The 23,333-nt window shown below is 51.9% G+C and overlaps 1 protein-coding gene across 4 annotated transcripts in view; it reads right to left on the bottom strand.

The window, feature by feature from the left end:
* The window catches only part of RASGEF1C (RasGEF domain family member 1C), a 61,928-nt gene extending 53,987 nt beyond the window's left edge, over positions 1 to 7,941 (bottom strand). For 3 of the 4 annotated variants that reach the window (XM_032464867.1, XM_032464870.1, XM_032464868.1), the window contains exon 1: positions 7,818 to 7,941. The gene's annotated coding sequence lies outside the window, so the exon portion shown is untranslated. The remainder of the gene's footprint in view (positions 1 to 7,817) is intronic. The other variant, XM_032464869.1, reaches the window with a different exon arrangement.
* Positions 7,942 to 23,333: the final 15,392 nt, after the last annotated feature.

Raw genomic sequence — 23,333 nt, 5'->3', positions numbered from 1 at the left:
AGCCCAGCGCTTCCACGGGACACCCGGGAAAAGCCTTCAGCCCCCAGGGCCCAGCCTCTCCTCCCAGCACCCCTCCCCGCATGCTCCTGGAAGACGACTTGGCCTCCAGGAGGGCACAGGATGGCAGGTGGAGGGGGGTGGACTTCTCTTCCTAGAGACGCATCACAGTGTGTAATTTTAAAGCAATTTCAACCTCAAACCCTTAAGCTAAATCAAGTTTAAGGAAAGAGTCCAACAAGTCCAGATTATGGGGAAAAAAATCCTGTAGCGCCTTCAAAACATTAGGAAAGATGAACAAAAAATTTGGAAAAAATACACAAATCATCTGCTGCGGAGTAAAAGACTGTAGCAGACACAACAAACAAGTGCAGTGTTTGATCACTGACTGGACCTTGGACGTAAGAGTAAGGCCCGAAGGACATCGCTGGGCAACTGCTGACAGCTGAGCATGGACTGTTTATGAGAAATATTTTGGTGTTAACGTTAAGTTTCTTGAGTGTGTTACCAGAGTAGAGGTTTTGTAGGAGGACATCCTTGTTCCAAGGAGATGCCGAGGCATTTGGGGAGAGGTTATGATTTCAGTAACTGACTCTCCCATGGTTCAAAAGTGATGAGCACTGAGATACAGCACAGGCTGCAAGCTGTTTCCAACGGACGGAGTCAGGTGAAGCTGGATTCACCATTCTTTATGAAGCTTTCCAAGTAAAAAGTCTGGGGACAGCTCCAGGTCCCCATCGATAACGGCAGGCACCTGGATCCAAACCTCTCCATTCAGATGATCCAGGAGAGCAAATGAACCAACCACATCCAGCCCAGAACGTGGCCAGGAGACAGGCTGCTGCCCGCCCGAAACTGATGTGAAGCAGACCCAGCCCGCAGAGCCCGCTTCAGAGCCCGCTGGTGCTGAGGGTCGGGCAGAGACTGGGTGGAAAGGAGGAGCAGGGAGCTGGGGCCAAGGACCTAGACGAAGTAACAGCAGAAGGAGGAAGTCCCACCCGCAGGGGAAAGTTCTGAGAGCAGGAGAGAGACCGGGTGGGTGGAAGCACGCGTACTGGGGAACTGAAAGGGGACAACGTGTGTGGGGCCAGAGGTGGCTGTCCTGGAAAGGCCCTGCTTCAGGGATGTGGCTCAGAAGTGGAGGTCCTTGGAGGCCTGGTGGTAAGTGGATAGGAGCAAGCAGCAAGGAAGGAAGTTCAAGGACCCACAGAAGCAAAGTGAGTGGTAAACACAGAAGATACATAATCGCTCCCAAGTCCTAAAGACACCAAGTAAGGCGACTGCAACTTCTCTAAACCAGCAAAAGAGGGCACTCTTGAACTAAGAAACATGATGTTACCCAAACCCCAACTCCCACCTACATTCACTTATTTTTCTTTTGAGGGGGAGGTAATTGGGTTTATTTATTTGCTTATTTTCTTACTGGAGGTATTGGGGACTGAACCCAAGACCTAGTGCATGCTAGGCGTGCGCTCCACCACTGAGCTGTACCCTCCCCACTACATTCACTTATGACTACCAGTCCCAGCAAACCTAAAAAAGATATTTCTAAGTTCATAGAAGACAATAGACAATACTTATACGAAACCAATTTAAGGAACTGAGTCATTCTCTCCAAAAACTAATTTACATGGGAACAATGTAGCAACGCCCCCAACTTGAATTGCCCTCAGAAAACATTCAGATACTGAAAAAGAAAACAAACAAAACAAAAAACCTGAAGTATAAATCTGAAACCTCAGAGCAGAATGGACCAAAAAATAGGTAAACATGAGACTAGAGTTTCCCAAACTCAGGAAAGCAAGTCAAAGACAAAATCAACTCAGAAATGAACATTAAATTAAAAGCTCTCTTAGGGAGAGTAGAGTTGACTGAAAATTTTATAATATGCATTGAGGAAATTAATGAAAACAACCTCAAAACAAAAGCAAAGTAAAGATAGTAGTAAAGAGAATCATAAAGTGACAGACACAAGATACAGGCAAAAGAAGATCTAGTATACAGACATGTTGGAAGAAAACCAAAATAATTAACACTTAAAGTTATTATCCAAGAAAAGCGTCTAGCAATGAAAGAAGACTTGAACCTGCATATTCAAAGCTCCCACCCAAACCTGAGAAAATCGATCTCAAATGGTCAACTCCAAGACATTTCCTGGTAAAATGATTAGACTTTGAAGGTAAAGGGAAAAAAAAAACCTTTGGAGTGCCAGGAAAAATGATCAGGTCACTTACAAAGGGAAGAAAACCATGTTTATTTCAGATTTCTTGTCAACAGCATGTAAGAAACACCACCCAGGGCAACATTTTAACAGATGCAAGGAGAGAAAGTGTAGGTCAGGATTTTATAACCAGCCAAGCTATCCTTCAAGTGTTGAGGGTACAGAAAACAAGCCCAACATGAAAGAAGTCAGGGAGCCCTTCCTGCAGACCCCATCGGAAGCTAAGCTTTATCAAACCAAGAGATGCCTGGGGAAACCGGAAAAATATATATTAGCAAAAAGAACCCAGCACCATTGTGGTGGGCAGATTTTAGGGTGTCAAGGATCCCTCTGTCTCCTGGTGTTCATGCCCTTGAGTGTGGACGGAACCTTTGACTTTGCTCTAAACAACAGAATATAGCAAAGATCATGGGACACCACTTCCGTGATTCCCTTGCATAACACTCCATCTCGCAGGTTTACTCTCGAGACTCTCCTTGCTGGCCTGATGGAGAAAGAGGCCATGCTGGGGAAGCCCATGTGGCAAGAACCACAGGTGGCCCTTAGGAACTGTGCGTGGCCCAGAAGCCGAGGGCAGACTCCAGCCACCCACCAACAAACACTTAAGCTCTCAGTCCTACAACCACAAAGAAATGAAGCCTGCTAACAACCACGTGAGTGGAAAAGCGAATCCATTCCTAGTTGAGCCTCTAGATGAGGACCCAATCCTGCCCAACACCAGCAGGAACCCAGCTAAGCCATGGCTGGGCTTTAAATCCACGGAAATAGGCACTGTTTTAAGCCACTAAGTTTATGGTAACTTGTTACACAGCAAGAGAGCAATAGGTAACTAGTACAGTCATATCAAAATATATCATGGCCAAGCAGTTTCTATTTCGGGAATGCTAGGATGGCTTAATATTCATATTAAGAAATTTTATGTATTGTTGTTTGCCTCACCCTCATCTTTAACCTGATATTCAGACACCGATTAATACAATGCATCTTATTAACTGTGCTAAGGAGAAATATCATAATTATCTCCACAGATGTCTTCAATAAAAATCAACACCCATTCCTGATTTTAAAAAAAAAACCAATAAAACAGGAATTAACGAACACTTCCTTAAAAATGTTGTATGTGTATATATATACATATGCGTATGTGTGTGTGTGTGTGTGTGTGTGTATATATATCTCCTAAAGTCAGCATCTTCCTTAGTGTAAGAAGTATTAGAGACCTTTTTACTAAGGTCAGGAGCAAAATAAGGATGCCCATTATATCCAACGTTTAATACTGAATTGGAGGTATTTAGCCAATTTAATTTGATAAGAGAAAGCAATTAGATGCATAAAAATCAGTAAAGAAGTAAAACTATTTCAATTTTCAGATGGCAGAATATCTGAACTATCTAAAAGAATTAATGATAAAACGAACAATAAAGTAACTTTACTGAGGTAGATAGATAGAAAACAGCATACACCCAGATAAAAATCAGTTACAAGATATAAAGGAAGAAAAAGCACTTACAATAGCAATAAACAAGGTAAAATACTCATGAATAAATCTGACAAGGAGTGTGAAGAAATCTTCGAAATGCTCCCCAAAAGTGGTCTTGACCAAATAAAAGATTAGTCTTAAACACAAAAGAAGACATGCCTTGGGTTTGAATAAGATGACTCAACTTCATAAAAACATTCATTATCCTGAAGTTGTACAAATTTAATCTGATCCTAACAAAAGAGACCAGGAACATGCTGGAATGGCGAGGAAACCGCTGAAATCAAAAGCAGTGGGGGATCAGCCCTCCCAGCTACCACAACACAATAAAAGGGGTTGAGTTCAATCTCTCGCCTCTGTTGCAGCAGGTGTGGATACGGTCTTCCTTGCCGTGCACACACACACACACACACACGCACACACACACACACAATGCTGCCATAATTCCCACCATGTAAGACCAGCGCGCGAAGAGACAGCCCAGAAGTAGGTCCAGCTGCATCTGGATGTTCCATATGATACAGGTGCATTTCAGGTCACTGGAGAAAAGATGGCCTTCTATTTTTTATTTTTAATGGAGGTCCTGGGGATTGAATCCAGGACCCTGGGCATGCCGAGCATGCGCTCTACCACTGAGCTACACCCTCCCCACCCAAGATGGCCTTTTAAATACGCTGTTGGGGTAAAGAGACAGACATTTGGGAAAAGACTAAATTGGATCCATAAACTAAGTACAAAACCAAACAAGGATTAGAAGACATGGGTGAATTCCACCACAACTGGGTGTCAGAAAAGCCTCAAGGATTCAAAGTCTAGAGGCAATAAATGAAAAGAGCAATTAAATTAACAGTCTAAAAATAGAAAGCTTTTAATGGCAAAACCCACCACAAACAAAGTAAAAAACCCTGATACACCTGGGAGACACATGTGCAATATGACAGAGATAAAGCACGAGTATCCTTAATATGTACTTTGAACAAACTTTCAAACTCAAGGGGAAAAAAATCCCCTCAAATCCAATAGGAAACGGACAAAATATATGGACAAGCAATTCGCAGAAGAGAATCAAATGACTCACAAACATATGAAAAGTCTAATTTCACTCAAAATAATAGAAATGTGAATTAAAATGCATTGAAATACTACTTCCTGGCTCTCAGATTCACGAGGCTGCGGGGGCCACAGACACTGTCATACGTTGCTGGTAGGGGAGCAGAATCTGGGGAGGGGAGTTTGGGAACAGTTAACAAAATAAATACTTATTTACTCATCCTTCTTGGCATTAAAGATATGCCTTCACAAATACAAGCAACCTATGCGCAAAGTTATCCATCACTCCATTATTTTTAATAACAGAGGCCAGGAAAATAACCAAACGTCCATCCTTTAGACACAACTGAATAAGGACAGCAGAGCCGCAGACTGGAGTATTATGTGGCTGCACAAAAGGATGAGGAAAATGTCTATGAACTGGTAAGGAGATTATTTTTAACTGAAAAAAGCAAAGGACAAAGGAGATGTACATGCTAACTTTTGCGATGATGCATAAATAGCTTGTTTTGCAAAAGAGACCCAGGGAGGATAAACCAGAGACGATTTCAAATGGTTACCCATGGGGCGGGAACACGGAGGAAGAGACATGGGCGGGACTAAGACTGCTGAGTACAGCTGTTTTTGTTTTTTCTTTTAGTTTTGACCTTTGAACCATGTGAAACCAATGTTTTACATGTTCAAAAAATAAAATTGTATCATAAAGGCTAAAAAGAAAAATATCAAATTGTGTGCAAACAGAAACGGATGAAGCTAACGGTGTATCGAATTGGTAACATTCTCACATAGTGCTGACAATCCAGCCAGAGAAACCCTGAACGTGACCTGGTGGGTTTCGGTTGGTAGTGATTTGGATGCAGTGATCCTGAAACTGTTTTGGGTGTATTCTAGGATTAAGCAAATTATTACATACATTGATGTTTTGGGAACCAGGTTCTTACCGTGGGAGAAAAGAGATGGAAATACTAACTTTTAGTTAAAAACAAAAGAAAGAGTTTTGGCTCAGTCCACTGAGGAGGCCTGGAGCCAATGATGTCCAGGTAGCAATGAGCACATCTAATATACTCAGATACTGGTTTCTAAACCCCCCTCCCCTGCACCCCACTGAAAGTCACCGAGGCTTCCTGGAGAAGTGGTTGGCTCTAGGTCTGGGTCACAGTACAAGTGAGAGCTGGAATAATGCTCAGAGACTTACAGGAACATGTCAGAGATCACAGAGACCAACCTGAACACCAAGCATCTCACCTCTGCAAACTCAGGGCACGTGCCCCTTCCCGAGCTGGACACAGGGATGTCTGAGAGCGGCAGTGCGGCACCCAGGAGGATGCAGGAGTGGGGCAGTGCTTGAGACCAAACCAGGCTCCCCTGTCCATCAAAGCTAACAACCCCCACACCTGCAGAAGACCCCGCCCTTCTCATGCCCCTCGCCCCACCAGGATGGCAGCCTCCATGTCTGACCATTGGCTTATCCTTGAAAGTCCCTGGTGGACTCCAGCAGCCTCCTCCCTGCTGCCTCTCCTGCCCCCTACAGTCTCTCCACACCCCCCTCAGGGGCATCCCTTTCAATACTCAAACTCTAAAACCCTCTGGGGACTGTCAACTGCACCAAGAGGAAAACCCAAGCCCCAGGCTTCCCCTAACTGGCTCTGCTCCAGCCCCTCCCATCCACCACCTGTGCCTGCCTCAGGGGCCTTGCACCTGCTGCTCCCTCCTGCTTTTTTTGTGGGCATCACACACACATCACACATCACAGCCAGTGGTCACTGCTCAGAGACACCCTCCCTGACCGGGCCAAGGGTCCCCTCAGTCCCGAGTCTCCAATCTAATCACCCTGTTTTATTTTCTTCCTGGCACTTATCTTCTAACATGACCTTGGCTTTTCCTTTGATTACCTGTTCAGCTTCCCCCTCCCACACCTGCTTGTAAGCACTCACTGGGGCCAGGAGCGGACAGCAGCCATCAGTGGATGCTCCAGGTGAGTGAGCGGACAATCCCAGGCCGCCCCTGTTACCTGGCACAGTGGCTGGAATCTGGCTTTTGGAACCTGTCCTACCACGGCTGAAATCCTACTGTGCCACTTCGTAGTCCTGAGACCTTGAACAAGTCCTGTCACCCAAGCCTCAGCTTAAGATGGAGACACGGCACCTGCCACACAGGTGAGTCTTCCCAGGGCACTTCTCTGGCTCTTGAGTCAGAGCAGAACATCTGCCTCAGAGGCCCAGGAGGTAGGAGGGAGGGGGCTGGGACGAGCCCCTCCACCACCCCAGGCTGCCTCCTCTGTCTTTTCCACACTGCTCTCCACGCTGAGCTTGGGGCAGGGTGGGGGGCACCGCCTCGCCTCCTCCCCTCCTGGCTTCCCTTTCCCCACCTGAGCACAGAGAGGAGTGGACTACGGGTCCCCGGACCCTGCCCACCGTCACTGAGTGAGGGACACACGCAGAACCTGGAGCTGACCCCCACGGTCCCTGCAGGCGCTCTGATGGCAGCATGGAGCCTTTCCTCAATTCCATCGCAGCTTAAGAGATGACAACACCATCTCTCCCCACGGACAAGGCCCTTTCCCTTCTTCACAAGCACTGGGAGGGCAGTCTCGCTGTTCCCATTTCACAGACCAGGAAACCGAGGTCTAGTGCGGAGGAGGCCTTGGGTCCGGGCTGGCTTCTCCTACCCCCCCGAGCGGCTGAAGAAGCTTGCTCGTCGCGCGGAGTGGGGCGGCGGGGCGCGCGCGCCGGAGCCGGTCTCCCGCAACGGCGGCCGGGGGTGTGCCCTCCGCCGGTCCCCTCCCGGCCGCCGCCCGGCGCCCGCACCCGCGCGCCTCGCAGCACCCACCCCCCGCCGCCCAGCCCCGCGCCCCGTCATGCGCGCGCGCACCTGTGCCCCGGGTCAGGCCCGCGCGCCCCCGCGCCGCGGCCGGGACCTCCGCCGTCCCGCCGGTCTCGCCGTCCCGCCGGTCTCGCCGCCCCGCACCTCCGCGTCGCGACCTCCCGGCGCCCCGCCACCCCCGCAGCCCTTCCCCAGCACCCCTTACCCGCGGCGCCCCGAGTCCCGCCCGGCCGCGCCCCGACTCACCGGCTCCCGGCGCGCCCAGTCCCCGGGCCCGGCCCATGGGCAGCGCCCGCCGCGCCCGCTGCGAGCCGCGGCGCCGCCGACCCGGGCCGCCGCCCGCCGCCCGCCGCCCGCGCGGCTCCCGGGCACAGCCCGCCGTGCTCTGGCGGCCGACCCCAGAGCTGCGCGGCGCGGCGCCCCCTCGCGGCCACACGGGGAAGCGCGGCGCGGGCGGGCGGGGCGCGGGGTGGGGCTGCGGGAGCCCCTGCCTCACGGGCCTCCTACCCACGCCCTCGGCGGCCTCGATACCCGAGAAGTCTCTGCTCAGCAGGCCTCAGTGTCAAGGCCAGACGTCCAGCCCTGCATTCAGGGCCTCCGCTGTGGCTGACTTCCCACCTCCGTGGAGGGGGACCCATTACAAGCGCCAGATGATGCCAGCCCCTCAGAGCATGGCTACTGCCGGACTCTGCACGCAGAATGTCCCTCCGACTCCCTCACCTGAAAACCCCCTGGCACCCTAACACCTGGTTCACTCCCTTTCCTCAAGCCTGGGCCCTGGCCACTCCTCTGGGCCCCCTTGCTTCTGCGATGGCCACTGGACTGCAGTGGTTTGGCTGCGTGTGTCCCTGCCTGGTGGGCACAGGGTGGGCGTGACGGGGCGGGAAGGCTGCTCATTACCCCCTAAACCGCCCCTGGAGGGGAGGGCGGCTGGGCAGGTCACCACCGCGAGGACCCTGAGTGCTAGGGTGACGGTGCGCTGTGCCACTCTCAGCATGGGGCAGGGGCCTGGACACGATGGGCTGACCTTCCTCGGCTGGCTGCACCGGGACGCTGGGAGTTTCATGGTTTGTCCCAGCGTAGAGGTCAGGACGTCTGTTCTCTGCTCCAGTCAGGGCCTGCCTGATGGAATATGGCAAGTGACTCAACCCAACCAGTTTAAGCAAATAATACACTGGCTCATAAAGCTTTAAAGCCAAGGTACTCTGCTTGCAGAATAGTTAGACCCAGGAGCTCAAACGTTACAGGTAGGAATCCACCTCTCCGTCTCCCAGACCCTCCATGGCAGGATGGCCCCCAGCAGTCCTGGGCTGACACCCCCAGAAAGAGCACATCTTCCTGATGGTTCCGAGGGAGCCCAGAGCTGCCGCACAGGCTCCAAGGAGCCCGGCTCAGGCCACTTCCACAGACCAGGAGGATGAGGAATACAGGCCTAGGCGTCACCTCCTGGGAGCCGGGGTGACGTTGGCCGTGGTGCTAACCCTGCAGGTGGAGGAGGGCCCTGCGCCAGCACGCCCTGGTGCTGTTCCCAGATGACTGGTCAGATAAAAACAGCACAGTCCAGCACGTGTCTTGCACAGTTGGGGAAACTAAGGCCTGGGGACAGCAGGCATATATCTACCTAGGGGACGTAGATGTATTAGGGCCAGTGGGTTGAAAGGGCTGGGCAGGGAGGCAGCAGAGCCCGGGGACAAGGCCAGGGCCAGAGGCTGGTCCCAGGGAGGGTGATGCCCGAGACCAAGGGCCAAGGGCCAGGTTGTGTTGAAGGGGAAGGGGAAACAGAGGCAGGAGGGGGGAGGCTTGCCCCCCACCTGCACACAGATCTGCCTCTGGCCTTAGGTGCTGTGGCCAGTCCTGAGGCCAGCACACCTTCTCCAATTCTCAGCCCGTGCTCCCAGCCCTCAGGTCAGGCCTGGTGCGCCTCCCAGAGGCATGCTGGGGCTCTGGGGAGAGAAGGCTGCAGGAGAGGACTGGGGTGCTCTGGCCCACTCACTGTGACACGCTGGGACCCAGCAGCACTGTAGGGCCCGCTAGCTCTGTGTAGCTCAGAGGAGCAGGGCCAGCCTCTCTCCCACCACCCCCTCTGTGGGCAAGGGCCTGGGGACCGCTGAGGCACTACTGCCATGCTGGGTGCAGCAGGGCACAGTGCTTGGCGGAGCAACCGAAACCCGAGGCTGGACTTGCTTGTGGCCACAGCACCTGTCCCAAGCGGTTGCGTGGGGCAGGGCTATGCCTGAGACAGGGAAGAAGGCTGTGTCTCCTGAGGTCCCCTGTACCCTCTCCTGCTGCCCGGGAGGTCAGGTCTGTGTCGAGGGGACAGCACGTGCTGTTGTCAGCACCACCTGACAGCTCCTTGGGCCGAGCCTTGAGGCCAGCGGGGAGTTCTGCTCTGAACCGCCGCCAGCTTGGGGGACACTGGCTGCAGGTGCCATGGGTGGACCCTGGGAGAGGTCCGGCCCTGTGAAGGCACCACATTTCCCCAGCCCTCTCCCCAGCCTAGCCGCGTCCATCAGGTCTCCTCAGCCTGCCCTGCCCCAGCCCACCTCTCCACTCTAGGACACAGCCAGGGACACATCCCCAGAGTGTGCTGTGTTGGGACAGAGGGTAAGCTCTTGTTCAGCCTGCTCTGCCCAGCCCTGCCCTGAGACACGCCTCTGGGGGATATTTCCTGAGGGCCTAGTTGTGCCGTGCGCCATGCTGGGGGCTAGGATATCATGGTGAGCAGGGTGTGGGGTTCTTGCCGCCTCAGAGCCCACAGCTGAGAGAGGGGAGACTGAAAACTAATTACACAAACAGAAGAGTAATAAAAAAATAAAGTATCATTTCAGAGAATGCTAAGTGCCATAAAGTCACCAACACAGGGTGAGGTGGCTGAGTATGTTGGGGCTACTTTGGATGGGAGGACTCAGGAAAGGCCCTTCTGGACACATGGGGTTTGGGCTGAGACCCCAATGAGGAGCCAGCTCCACCAGGTCTGTGGGAAGACTGTCCTGGACAGAGAGGATAGCAGGAGCAAAGGCCCTGTGGCCAGCAAGGCACATCACATGTTGTGAGAAAGGAAACCGGTGTGCCTAGAGAGGAGGAGAGGGTGGGGAAGAGTGCAGAAGCCCAGGTGGAAGGGGCCAGGGCCGCGAGGGTGAGGCGCTGGGGCTCTGTCCTTTGGGGCTGGGCCAGGGCCAGGCTCTGCCCCAGCTCTGTCAGTGGCGCCCCCAGCAGATAGGCTGCTGTGACACCCACGTGGCCTTTCCCAGCGCCTCCAGCCCCTGCCTTGGTTGCTCATGGCCCTGATGGCACCTCCCACCCACGTGACTCTGGGAGCAACTGAGTTTGCTCCAACAGCCCAGCACTGGGATGGCAGGGCTGGGGTCCTCGTCCACTGAGGAGGCCACCCTGGAGCTGCTTGCTGCATGGAAGGTGCACATGAGGGAGGGCAGCAGGCAGGGGATGTCTGGAAAGCACAGAGCCTGGGCAGGGGCAGGGGCCAGGGGAGAAGACACAGCACTGGGGATGGGAAGATGAGGAGAACGTGTGAGGGGCGAGGGGCAGCGCGGGCCCAGCCAGGATGGATGGGGGACTTTGCTGAGACTGTGGGGCCAAGGGGATATTTGGGGGCATTTGGAGGTGGCTGGACTTGTGGGTACAGTCTGGTGTGGGCTCTCCTAGGTGAAGGAAGGAGATCCTGGGGCCCAGCTGCTGTAGACACTCAGACAGTGGCTGGAGTGTGAGGGCCCCTGTGGCATGTCTGCCCTAACTCTCAGCACAGCTGGAGCAGGTGACCCAGGAACAAGGCTGACACCACGTGTGCTGCCAAGCAGTGTCCCCAGTAAAATCAGAGAACAGTAAGGGAAGAACTTCGGCCTTTGGCCCGTGCATTTTGTGGGTGCAACCCATAACTCAGCCATTCTTGCGTCTGGTGAAAACTCTCCAAACTTACTATCCCAGGAGAGGGTGAGGCTCCAGGAGAGAGTCGTCACGTGGCCAGTCACCGGTGGGGTCACTGCTATGGATGGACAGGGCATGTCCCACTGAAATGTGTGTGTTGACTGTGAATCACTCTATTGTACACCTGTGACTTATACAATATTGTACATCAGTTATACTTCAGTAAAAAATCTACTGTGTATAAAATAAATAAGGAGATATTGTGTAGCACAGAGAACAAAGCCAACTCTTTATAATAACTTTAAATGGGTGTAATCTATAAGAATTTTGAATCACTATGCTGTATACATGAAACTAGTATTATAAATCAACTATACCTCAATTAAAAAAAAATCCTATGTTGAACTCCCAAGCCCCAAGCTGATATTACCAGGAGGTGTGGGGCCTTCGGGATGGGGGGTGTGAACGGGCCCTGAGGGTGGAGCCCTCATGACTGAGATTAGCGCCCTTATAAAAGGGACCCCAGAGAGCTCCCCTCCCCCTTCTGCGAGGCGAGGACACAGTGGAAGGCGGCCGTCTGCGACCTGGAGGAGGGCTCTCCCCGGAGCCTGGTGCTGCTGGCGCCCGGACCCCGGACTCCCAGCCCCCAGAACTGTGGGAGAGAAGCTCCTGAGAATCAGCAGCCCCCTGGTCTGGGGTAACTGGACAGCAGCCTGAATGAACAGCCACATTCAATGGCTGTTTATAGACCAGGGCCCTGACTGCCCACTGAGTCTGGGCAGGGGTCGGGGAGGAGAGACAGTGAGTGCAGGCGTGTGCTTGTGCATGTGTAATGTGTGAGTTGGTGCGGCATGAGTGTGCACGGGATGTGCGGTGCATGTGTGTGGGAGGTGAGTGGGGGCCTGGTCCCCCATCACAAAGCTGCAGGCTGGGCTGGCCTCAGGACAAAGGCGGTCATTACAGACGGGGCCCCTGGGAGCAGAGCCTGAGACGAGGTGCAGGTGGTTTATGCAGGATGGGGCCCCAGGGGGCCGAGGAGAAGCAGGGAGGGTGCAATAGGCAAGGGGGACCACCCACCAAGGGCGCACCATTCGGATGGTGACCATCAAGGCTAACGAAAGCCTAGACCGTTTACGGAGCTGCACAGGGAGCATGTCAGTGCTCCCCTGCTGGCTGGAGAATTTACCCGCGTCCCTGGCACTTCTGGGCTGCGCCTATCTGCAGGCTGAGTGCGCTTCCACATCTCAGGCAGAAGCCCTGAGACAGAAAAGCCTGAGCTTGGGGTGGGCCACTCCGGCACGCGCCCAGAGCCGTCCACCCAGCTGCGCTGAACGCAGGGGGCTGAGGTGGCGGCTCAGAGGGCAAAACGTGCCTGCCAGTCTCCCGCTTGGGACGCTCACACTCCCTCGGGTCAGCTTCTCCTTTGCCACCCCTCCTGGGGCCCCCTTGCTCGCAGGTGGCAAACCTGGGGGTGGCCACCCTGGCAAACTCCTTCCACTGCCTGCTGGTTCAGTGGCACGAGGAGCCCAACGTGGCCCTAAGGAGAGACAGGGGTTCAGAGGAGCCTGGGCCCGGGGGCAGCGTCCAGCAGAGCCTAAATCTGCAGGCCGGGAAAATACCTCCTGAGGGTCCTCACAGCCCAGGCCCAGGGGACAGCTGTGGCATGATGGGCCCGCCAGGCTCCTGCGAGGTCTGGTGGCATCAGCCTCCTCTCCCCCCGAGTGCCCTCGGCCCCTGCCCCACTTATCCAGGCGGCCAGATCTCACCGTGCGTAGGAACCCCCTGGGGCACTTGAGGAGAGGCATCACCCCAGGACCCCATCAATACTCAGGTTTGGGGGTCTGGGTGGCCCACACGCTGTGTTCGTAACAAGAGCCCCAGGTGATGCTAATGCAGGCAAAAGATGGGGCATACTTTGAGAAATGCTGATTAAAACGGGTACAGGGTGATCCCTCCCATCTGCAGTGGGTGGAACCATGGCCCCCAGGATGTCCACATCCTCACCCCCAGACCCTGTGAATGTGCGACCTCACACGGGAAAAGGGACTGTGTGGGTATGACATAGTTAGAACTCTGAGACGGGGCTATTACCTTGAATCTCCAGGGTGAGCCCCCTGGAATCAATGTGGCTTAAAAGCAGAAGAGGGAGACAGAAGGAGAGTCAGGGAAAGCGACGTGAGGAGGGACGCAGGTCAGAGAGATGGCATTCTGCTGGTTTTAAAGACGGAGCAAGGGCCATGAGCCAAGGAACGTGACGGCCTCTGGAAGCTGGAAAAGGCAAGGAAACGAGCTCCCCGCCCGATCCTCTGGGAAGAACCAGCCCTGCCGACACTTGCGTTAAGCCCAGCGAGTCCCAGGCGGGACTTCTGACGCACTGTAAGAAAATACACTTGCGTTGCTTTGAGCCACTCAGTTGGTGGTAATTTGCTATGGCGGTTATGGGAAACTTGGATACCACTTCACAGTAGGGGCTCAGAGAGGGCAAGCGGCCTGTGCACGTGGCACAGCAGAGCAGGGGCCCAAACCCCATGTGCTTCCCATGGGCTGCCCTGCGTGGGGTGGAAGGCAGGGAGGTGGGGGTCAGGCTGCTGCCCTCTGCGGGGCCCACAGCTGGGCAGAGTGGATGCATATCGGGCCTTCCTTGGGAGCTCACGTGCAACACACATGCCCAAGACTGCCAGGAGCTTGGGCTCAGGGTCTGTGCAGGGCCTGGGAATTCGCATCTTCCAGCCATGGTAACACCTTCACAGCTTCAACATGGTTTACAGACCTTCAACTGTTTAGAATCCACCAGGCGAAAAGGCACAGGAGGTGGTTTTAGGACATCCAAATGGCCTACATGTGATGCTGGCAATGTTGATCATGTAAAGTAAAAGTGTGTGTGAGCAGTGTGGCAGTGGGAGCCCAGGTTTGAGAAACAGCCATGTGGTCCACTGGCACCCATGGAGGCTGCCGCGGAGACAGTGACATGTGGCCCCAGCTGCATCGCAGCAGGCTCGTTCCAGGTGGGAGGAAGGCCGGGCGGTGGCTGGACAAGGGCTGGAGCCCCTCTGGGCCATTACAGCCACGGCTGAACGACCTGCAGGGTTGGAGCCTCCTTCACCCGGGCAACTTCTTGTCCTTAGTTGTCAACGCAGCCGGATTAAGTATTTGTGTCTTATTTATGGGACACAGGAGCCGCTCAGCCAGCCTTTGTTGAAAACGAAGGGACGGTATTTGGTTGCATGAGGGGAAGAGGGGACCACAGGAGGGGTCCTGGAAGTGGGAACCCTGGGGACACATCCCGGCCCAGCTGAGGAGTCAGACGTAGTCCTGCAGAAGGATGCATTTCGACTTTGCGCAGAGGTGGAGGTGTGTCTGTGGGGAGTGGGGCTTTTGCCTCTGGCTAGGCTGCTAGCCTGTTTCTAGACTCGAGGGGAGGGGGTTGATTGCAAGGAGCCTCGGTGGGCTTCCTGCCTGCACTCAGCAGGGCTCAGCCTCACTCCACGGCCCCGCAGCACTCAGGAGGCCCGCACCCTCACTGCCGCCACCGCCACCGCCACCGCCCTAGCTCCCCCTGGTCCCCTGGGTTGGCAGTGGCCCCAGCAGCTGTTGCACCTTGCGTTTCTCCGTTAGCTTGCCCGCACCCGTTTGACATTTGCTGCATCCTGCTCTTCCCAGAATAAGCCCTGCCACCCCTCAAAGGAAGCTCTTTTCTGTTCAGTTTTCTGAGAGTTAAAACAAAACAAAAATAGTTTTTTTTGAAACAGTTGCGTTGAGTCACCCTGGTATTCGGAATAAACCATACAATCTTGGATTCAGTTGGCATCTATGAAAAGGGCATGGAATCTTGATCTGTTTTTATCCAATTTTGGAGTCAAGATTAATCCAGCCTCCCAAACTGAGTTGGGTGGCTTTGAAAATTTCAGATAAGATAGTGTTTGTTTCTTGAAAATTAACTAAAACCTGACCTGTGAGATTCATGGCTCCTGGAGAGTATTTGGGGGTGCGGGGGATACCCTTTCATTACCATCTCACTTTCTCTGACGGTCACGGGTCCACTCAGGCTTCCCGGAGGCTGGCCAGAGCGCAGAACGGCTCACAGCGTGGGGCCCGGCCCTGGCGCCTCCAGCCTCAGACCCCGTCTCTACAAACTCCGGCTCTGGGAACTTAGGTTTTCTCCCGGCCTCCGTCTCCCCCACTTTGCAATGGAGACAACACCGACCTCGCAGAACTGCTGAGAGGAGTAAGTAAGTTCCTATGTGTGCTGTGCTCAGTATCCTCGTTCTCCCTGAGACAATTTCAGTGTGTTCCTGCAGGAATCTGCTCTTGGGGACGACTCACTGGTCAGACTGCTGCAGATGATCCTTCATGTCTACCACAACTTTCCTTTTCCACTTTGTATGTTACCTGCATATTCTCTTTTTTTTCCCCTTGATCAGTATTGCCAGAGGTCGACCTTATCGATCTTTTGGTTCTCCCAGTTTTTTCCTCATTTTTATTTTCTAGGTTCTCACCCCTGCCATCACGTTTACTATTCCTCCTTTTCTGTGTCCTCTGTTGCTCTTCTGTCCATCTCCTGAGTCGAATGTTGAACTCATTTAAAAAAAAAAAGAAACACCTCTCTTGTTCTTGATAAATGCACTTAAGCCTGAGCTGGGTCCTGTATCTAACCTGACTCGTGCTGTTCTCCTGAAGCCGTGCACTTTCAGGAATTTCCTAATTTTCCTTGAGATTTCCTCTTTCACCCAGACTGCGTTCAGCATATTGTTTAGTTCCTAGATGTGTGAGATCTTTTCATACTTTGACTTGTATTGCATTATTATAGGAAAACAGTTGTGTGTTTTTGACTTTGGAATTTACTGAGGCGTCCTCTGTGGCCTGGTAGCTGGTCAGTTTCAAGTGCTGTGTATGACCAGAAGGGGTCTGCCTGTCGGCCGTGACGTCCTCTGTGAGCCCACGCTGAGCAACTGCGACATTCCAGTCTCCTGGATCTTTGCTCATTTTCCATCTGCTTGACCTGTCAGTTTCTGAGAGGATTGCATTCAAATTTCCACTACATTTTTTGATTTATTCCTCCCCATGGTACTGTCAACCATTAAACACACACACACACAGATTCTTTAGTAGGTTTCTCTGAAGTCATGTGGGCACATTTACCCACACGAATGCAACCTATTATAAGCGCTACTAACACATCAGATGTTAAAAAAAATCTGGTTGCTGGCAAAAAAAATCAATGGGGGGAAATCAGTGACTTTACGTCAGCATAAATGCGTGTACATAGGAACATATGCATCTATATACGCAGACGCACACACATGCATAGGTCCTGTGTGTGCACAGATGGAGAAAGTTCAAGTCCATGTAGCAAAATGCTAACCTTTGGGGAGTTTGAGTGAGGAAAGGAATACAAGAAGCCTTTAGACTATTTTTGCAACTTTTCTGTCAGTCTGAGAAATATTTAAAAATAAAAAGTTAAAAACTTAAAGGAATCATCTTTAAGGAGATTTGGCCACAGTTATAGCAAGTTAAGTCTCAAAAAGAATGACTGGGAAGACTCAAAGAAAAAGCCAGCCAGAGATATAAACCCTCCTGGGCTAGCATTTGAGGTAGGGGTTGCTGAAGGCAAGGAACAGGTGTGGAGCCACCATTGGCTGGAGCTCACCTCGGGGCCACCAAACAGCCCTGGCTGGTGCCAGGAAGCTCCTAGTGCCTGCAGGGTGCCAGCGAAGGACGTCAACTGATGGCTGAACTAATGAAATTAGTTCATGAAATTCCTGCTCCTGGCAAGGGCTGTCACCTGGGGTCAACAGCACGGGACACGTGGTAGATGGGCTCCTCCTGCTCACGCAGATGACTTTCTAGTCATAAGAAAAAGGACTGTGGGGCAGAGGATTGGACTGGCATTACCAGAACCCAGAAGTCAATTTTAGCATCATCGACAGTGGGTCAAAAAGATATGAAGTGTTTGTCCTGTGCTGTGAGTTCATATAAGGGACACAATATCACTTAAATGTAGTATAACCAAAACACGGGGGTGAATCTGCCAACCTCTGGACGTGCCTTCCAGACCCCGGAAGCACCGGAGACGGGCAGCATGGTCAGCGCAGCCCCCCGGAAGCAGCTGCGCAGAGCTAGAGGATGCACATCCTGCAGGCCAACCTGCCTGGCACCATATGCTGGTGTCAGGGAAGATGAGAAGATGCTTCAGAACATGACAACCAGAAACCAGACACCAGGAATGCAAGGGCTTGGCTTCAACTGGATCCTGGCAGGACACACCAGTAAAGGGCTTTGGGGACACTGGGGAAACCCCAAGACCCTGGGTATTAAATCAGGCAAATACTTAAGGACATACACAGTTGGAGACCATTCACTGACAAATGTAGGTTATAAAAAGCATGTACGGTATGACCTCATTTGGGCAAAAAACCAAAACAAACAAGCAAAACCCCCAGATGTGTATGTGCCTACAGAAAACTATCTGAAAGATGCCCAGGAAAGCTCCGACCTGGTCACCTCTGAGTGAGGAATACGACGTGTCTTTTCTCCCTCTCCGCTTTTCTCTAATTCATGTATATGTATGTTGCTTTTTTTAAAAGGGAGCAGATGGAGGAGAGGAGGTGGAGAGTCGGAGGTGGTGGCTGTAGACTGCTCCTCATTTCTGCTGTGAAAGGGAGCAACTCAGGGGTGATGCTGGGTTAGACAGCGTTTTCTTTTTAACAGGGGTGCCCTGAACGTAGGGAATGGCGGGACAGAGCGGGGAGAGTGACGACACAGGAGAGAGGGGACTGTAGGAGGGAAGTTCCTGAAAGGGGCAGGGGTGACTCCCCAGTCGGATGGGAGCAGGGAGGCTGGGGGAGGGGGGAGGAGGCAGGTCAGCACTCGTTGCCTTCTATTCCTCTATAAAGTACAGTTATGAAGCCATCTCTGAAAATACCTGAGAATAAACACAGCTGAGTGCTGCTGCTCAAATAGGTATTTTTTTTGGAGGGAGGTAATTAGGTTTACCTATTTATTTATTTTTAGAGGAGGTACTGGGGATTGAGCCCAGGACCTCGTGCATGCTAAGCATGCACTCTATCACTCAAATAGTTAGTCTTAACAGCATCCTTACTATGCTAACTTGCGGCTTAAAAACACTCAAGAAATCAACTTTGACCTGGGGAGCCGTGCAAACTTAACTATTAGTGAAATTCTGCATGGAACGTTAGCCCAGATTAAAATCAAATAAGAACAAAGTAGCATGACTGCTATTAGCTGAAAAAAGGCAAGCTATGCTCAGGACACTAAACCTCTGACGTCACGCCCAGCTTGCGCCGGCTCAGCCAGATGGACACAATTCTGTAATTAGCAGGCCACCAGAGGGCAGCCTGGCATTAGGTCCCACGGCCCCTGTGGAATCACAGTCACGTAGACTTCAAAACACATCATTTTATTCACGCAGAAACAAAATAAGGCCATCACGTGTTCCTGCCCTGCTCCCTTGCCCTGTCACTGACCTGTGGACACTGGCACAGCACCTGGTCACATTGCTAAGTGGCCACAGGATATCAAAAGTGTAGCCATGGGATGGGGAGCTGGGGCTCACCATCTGCTCCTCCCAAGAGAAGGTAAAAGAGTGAACTCTGAGAACAAGTGCACGGAGCCATACTCACTTCTCATCCTGAAACGTGACTGGTAAGTAGACTGGACACTGCTGCTACGTGTCTTCATGATTTCTACGAGGTGTCCATCAAGACCCTCTGTTTCTGACCTCCTGGCCAGATAATACTCCACATGGGCTGAATGACGGAGCCGTGGAGCTGGGAGTCCCACTGAGGAGGCTGGGGCTGCCTTAGGGCTCCGTCCTGACACTCAGGGCTGTGACTCGCCTCGTGGGTGAATTTTCAGAAGGCACGCTCATGTTCATAAAACTGATGAACGTCACAAGCTGGCAGAGAGAACGCTTGTGAAGGGCAACAGAATTGGGATTAACTGTGACATCACAAAGCCCAGGAACTCTGGTGGACCACATGCTCCAAGTGTGACATGGGTGTTCCAGCTAAGGCCACCTGAGGCCGTGTTAACCAGCAGGGCCTGGTTTGGAGGGCGCACTGCTCAGGCTGGATCTGGAACATGTTCACTTCTGGGCCCATATTTAGGGTGCACCGAGGTGGTGAGGCTCTGGGGGCTTTTCCATATGAAAGAGGGTTCGGCGAACTTTGAGTTTAAGCTAGAGAAGGGAAGTCTTGGAGCTTACCTTCCCAACTAAACGTATTAAAGCCTGTCGCATGAAGATGGGTCAGACTCACCTTATTTCACCCAAAGGAAAGGCCTGGGGCCCGTGGGTAGAACTTGTGGGAACTAGGTTTCAGTTTAGTTTAAGAAAGAACTTTCTAACAGTCAAAACTACAAAAAATTAGTGGGAAGAGCATTCCCTTCATTAAAGCCATCTGAGCAAATGCTAGGTGACCTCTTCAGGGTGGTTCCCGCCCCGAAGGGCAGTGTGAGCTAGAGAATCTCTCCGTCCATTCCCACCCTTTGGGAAATTGAAGTGCTTAGAAGAAGTGAAGTTTAAAGCACCCTTATGAAAATTCTAAGAGAGTCACAGGGAACTTTTGGGAGAAAGGGAGAAAATATTATTGGAGAATCAACATCTTAAGGGGATTTAAGTGAAAGCCAAGTTTATTTCAAACCTCAGCACAGAACTACTTCTTTAAAATGAAGAGATGTATTTAACTGTATGTTTCTGTGAAGTTTGTCTGATAAGCCTACAGTTCCTTTCACTCTCGCACCTGAGTTCCATGTGGGAGGAATGCTGGAAACGATCCATCTCACTGAACAGAGCCCCACACGCTCTTTTTGACATCAAATAAGATAGCCGACTAGTGCCGGGGCTCAGAGTAAGGCTGTCCCTGCATGCCCCCAGGTCTGTGTGCGGAGGTGTCAGCGCTCCCAAGGGCAGAAAGGCCAGCAGAGCCCTCCTGCAGGCTCTGCTTCCAGAAAGCGGCTCTTAACCCCGCCTACCAGGGAGCAGGGTCCCCGGAAAGCCTGGCCCAATTCTGTGCTCGTGGCTCTTTTCTAGGGAGAGGGTCACAGTTTTCACTGGATTCTCAAAGCTATTCATGACTAAAAGGAGACGGAGGTCTGCATGAGGGTGACCACTCCCAGGGCAACCCTCCCAATGCGGGCCGGTGAGGACACTGCCAGGCAGGGGTTGGAGAAGTGACTCTGGAGTTCCCTTCCAACACTCAAGCCCCTCGGCACAGAAACGGCAGAGCGAACAGCCTTGTTCACAAGGACTCCTGGGCCCCAAAGCCTTGGCTCTTCAAACCGTGAAGGAGCCCTGTGGGCCCTGAGGACACAGCAAATGGCAAGTTCCCTGTGGCCAGGACACGCACAGACCTCTGAAATCATGGTCGTGTTCGGCTGCAAAGAGATGTTACCGGCCACTGCATCACTGTTACTATTGATTTTGTTACCAAAATATCAGTAACCTTACACTTAAATTCACACGACTAGCCACAGAATCTTCAGGAAAGCACGTATTAAGTCATTTTGAAATATTACCCCTCTTCCCACCAAAAGACTCCCACCTACCGACCCGTACTACTTACATCAATAAAGTAAAAGCATTTTAGCACCGTCTACGCTGAAAGCGGGAAGTGGGTAAGACGGAGAACTGGAACCCAGGTCAGTATCAGAAGAGATGCTTTCCTTCTCTAGAGACCTTTAAAGGTAAGATTGAAGCTCATCTATGTGGAATGATTCTAGTCCTTTTAAAAAGAGAAAAGACAGCGAGCCATTGAGGGCCCTTCTCTTCCTGTGGCTTCACGTGGCAAACGCCCTACAGCGCCTCGAAACCAGGAGCGAGCTGAAAGACGCTCACGCCACGCACAGGACCACAAGGACACAGCCGCCATGCGGGGGCCGTTACATGACACAAGGAGGGACGGACTGGCGGGTCCTCCTGGCCTCACCTGCTGAGGAAGCAACGACACCGGTATGCCGAATGCTCGCTTTCGTACTGCGTGCTTTGGAAGACTTAGATGCAGGAATCTGCAGAATATTTTCAGTAAGAGATCTACAGAAATGTTTTGCTTTTCGATTTAAAAACGTTTGCTGATGTTGATTGAAATGACAACACTCCGTCTACCTGTGTTCATGTGAAACCTGTAACCAGAGATGGTGGCATAGAAATCCAGGCAACTGTCACTTAGAACACACACACACTGGACGTGCTGTGCACTTCTCTTTTAAAATGTATTTGTATTATTTTCACCAATCAAAACACACACAGTATATTTTATTATAAAACATTAGGCAATGTTACTTCAGAGATATGCAATCTGAACGGTCACACCTGTGTTTACTACCAGCATGAAGCACCGGAGTTGTTACATTAGAAATTGACCAGACGAACTCGCACATCATTACCATGACTCACACAGCGTCAAATCCGGATTAAACCAGTATCCCATCCAGTGTTCCAACCACGGACTCTGGGTGTCAGTAAGGGGCCCGGCCGAGGGCTTTCCCCTTTCAGCACTGTGGCTCTGAGTCTCCCGTCCCAGAGGTAAGCGCAGAGCCCTGTTCCACCTCCTGCTTCCACAGCAGATCCACACTGAGCAGGCTGTGTTTCTAGAATGCTCTCCTACTCTCACAGACTGTCTGCTCTCTGGAACCCGTGCTTGAAATCAAGACCCGACATAGGGAGGCAGTCATTTCCTTCCTGACTGAAAACTAAGTCAACAAACAAAACAAACCTAGTCCAGATTCCAGGCTAATAATAAATTACCTGGTTTATAAAAATAAGTGTCCAAAATAGTTACTTCCAGGGTTGTGTACAATATAAATTACAAAAATAAAATAGAAAAGATGAAAAATTGATCAGATTTTTCAGTTCTTTCTCCAACACCAGCGTTTATCCACGGAGAGCAGTTTGAAGCCACCACACTGCACCAGGACCCCGGCACGTCTCGGCTCGGGGGGGGGGGCTCTGACGTGGGGTGAGGTATTTCTACGGAGCTCTGCTGCCAGCAGCCCTGGGCCTGTCCTGGGTGCACTCACCGCGCTCTGATGGACGGTGGCCTTGGCAGGAAACCCATCCGCGCCATCACGAACTCCACCCGTGAACGCACAGAGGAATGGCTGAGCAGAAAGCCCCTCTGTGTGGCACCCAGCTCCATGTACACACAGCTCCTGGCTGCACGTGCCAGCACCCAGACTAAGCAGGGCCTCACCGGACCCTCAGCACCCCTGCGCTGCAGGCACAGAAGCCCAGGGCACAGAGCGCATTTTAGAAACTCTCCCCCACCTTGTATTGTTTTTCTTCGTAAAGACAGATTTAGTAAAGTCTTTTTAAAGAGCGTGTATTAGAGAGGAGGACATTTGAAGACATTTATGTATGTATAATGACAGCTTTCTTCACTAAACCACAGGCCTCCAAAGCCAAAATAATCCCAAGCCATGTAGCAGGTGTTTCTGCCTCAATCCGAGTTAGTATTTCTATCTTACAGTTGAATGTGTCTAAACCTCACAATACAGAACTCTTTAGTATTTCAGTATTAATTTTGTTCATCAAGGGTTCCAGTTTCCAGTGATAAGACCAACCAGTAAGACACAGCTGGTACAGAGAGAATCCTGTATTTTAGGTAATATTTATAATAAACTTTCTCATCAAATTCCTCCTCAGAACACATTCTATAGAATGTGAACAATGCTGACCCAATAGCTTCCAAAATAATTAAACACAAGATATGAATTTGTGGCAGAATAAGCTAAAGGGAAAAGCACCCCGAGCACAGGGAGCCAAAGCGTGACCCTCGTGACTCCACTTCTACAGTGACACTTCAGCACTCGGCGCTTCAGTGAGTTCTGAATAAGCTCCGTGTCAGGAGGTCTGAAAGCATCAAT

The sequence above is a fragment of the Camelus ferus genome, chromosome 22 (genome assembly GCF_009834535.1).
Source record: "Camelus ferus isolate YT-003-E chromosome 22, BCGSAC_Cfer_1.0, whole genome shotgun sequence".
Lineage (NCBI taxonomy): Eukaryota > Metazoa > Chordata > Mammalia > Artiodactyla > Camelidae > Camelus > Camelus ferus.
Note: the sequence above shows the minus strand (reverse complement) of the source record. Positions and strands in the feature narration are given on the sequence as shown.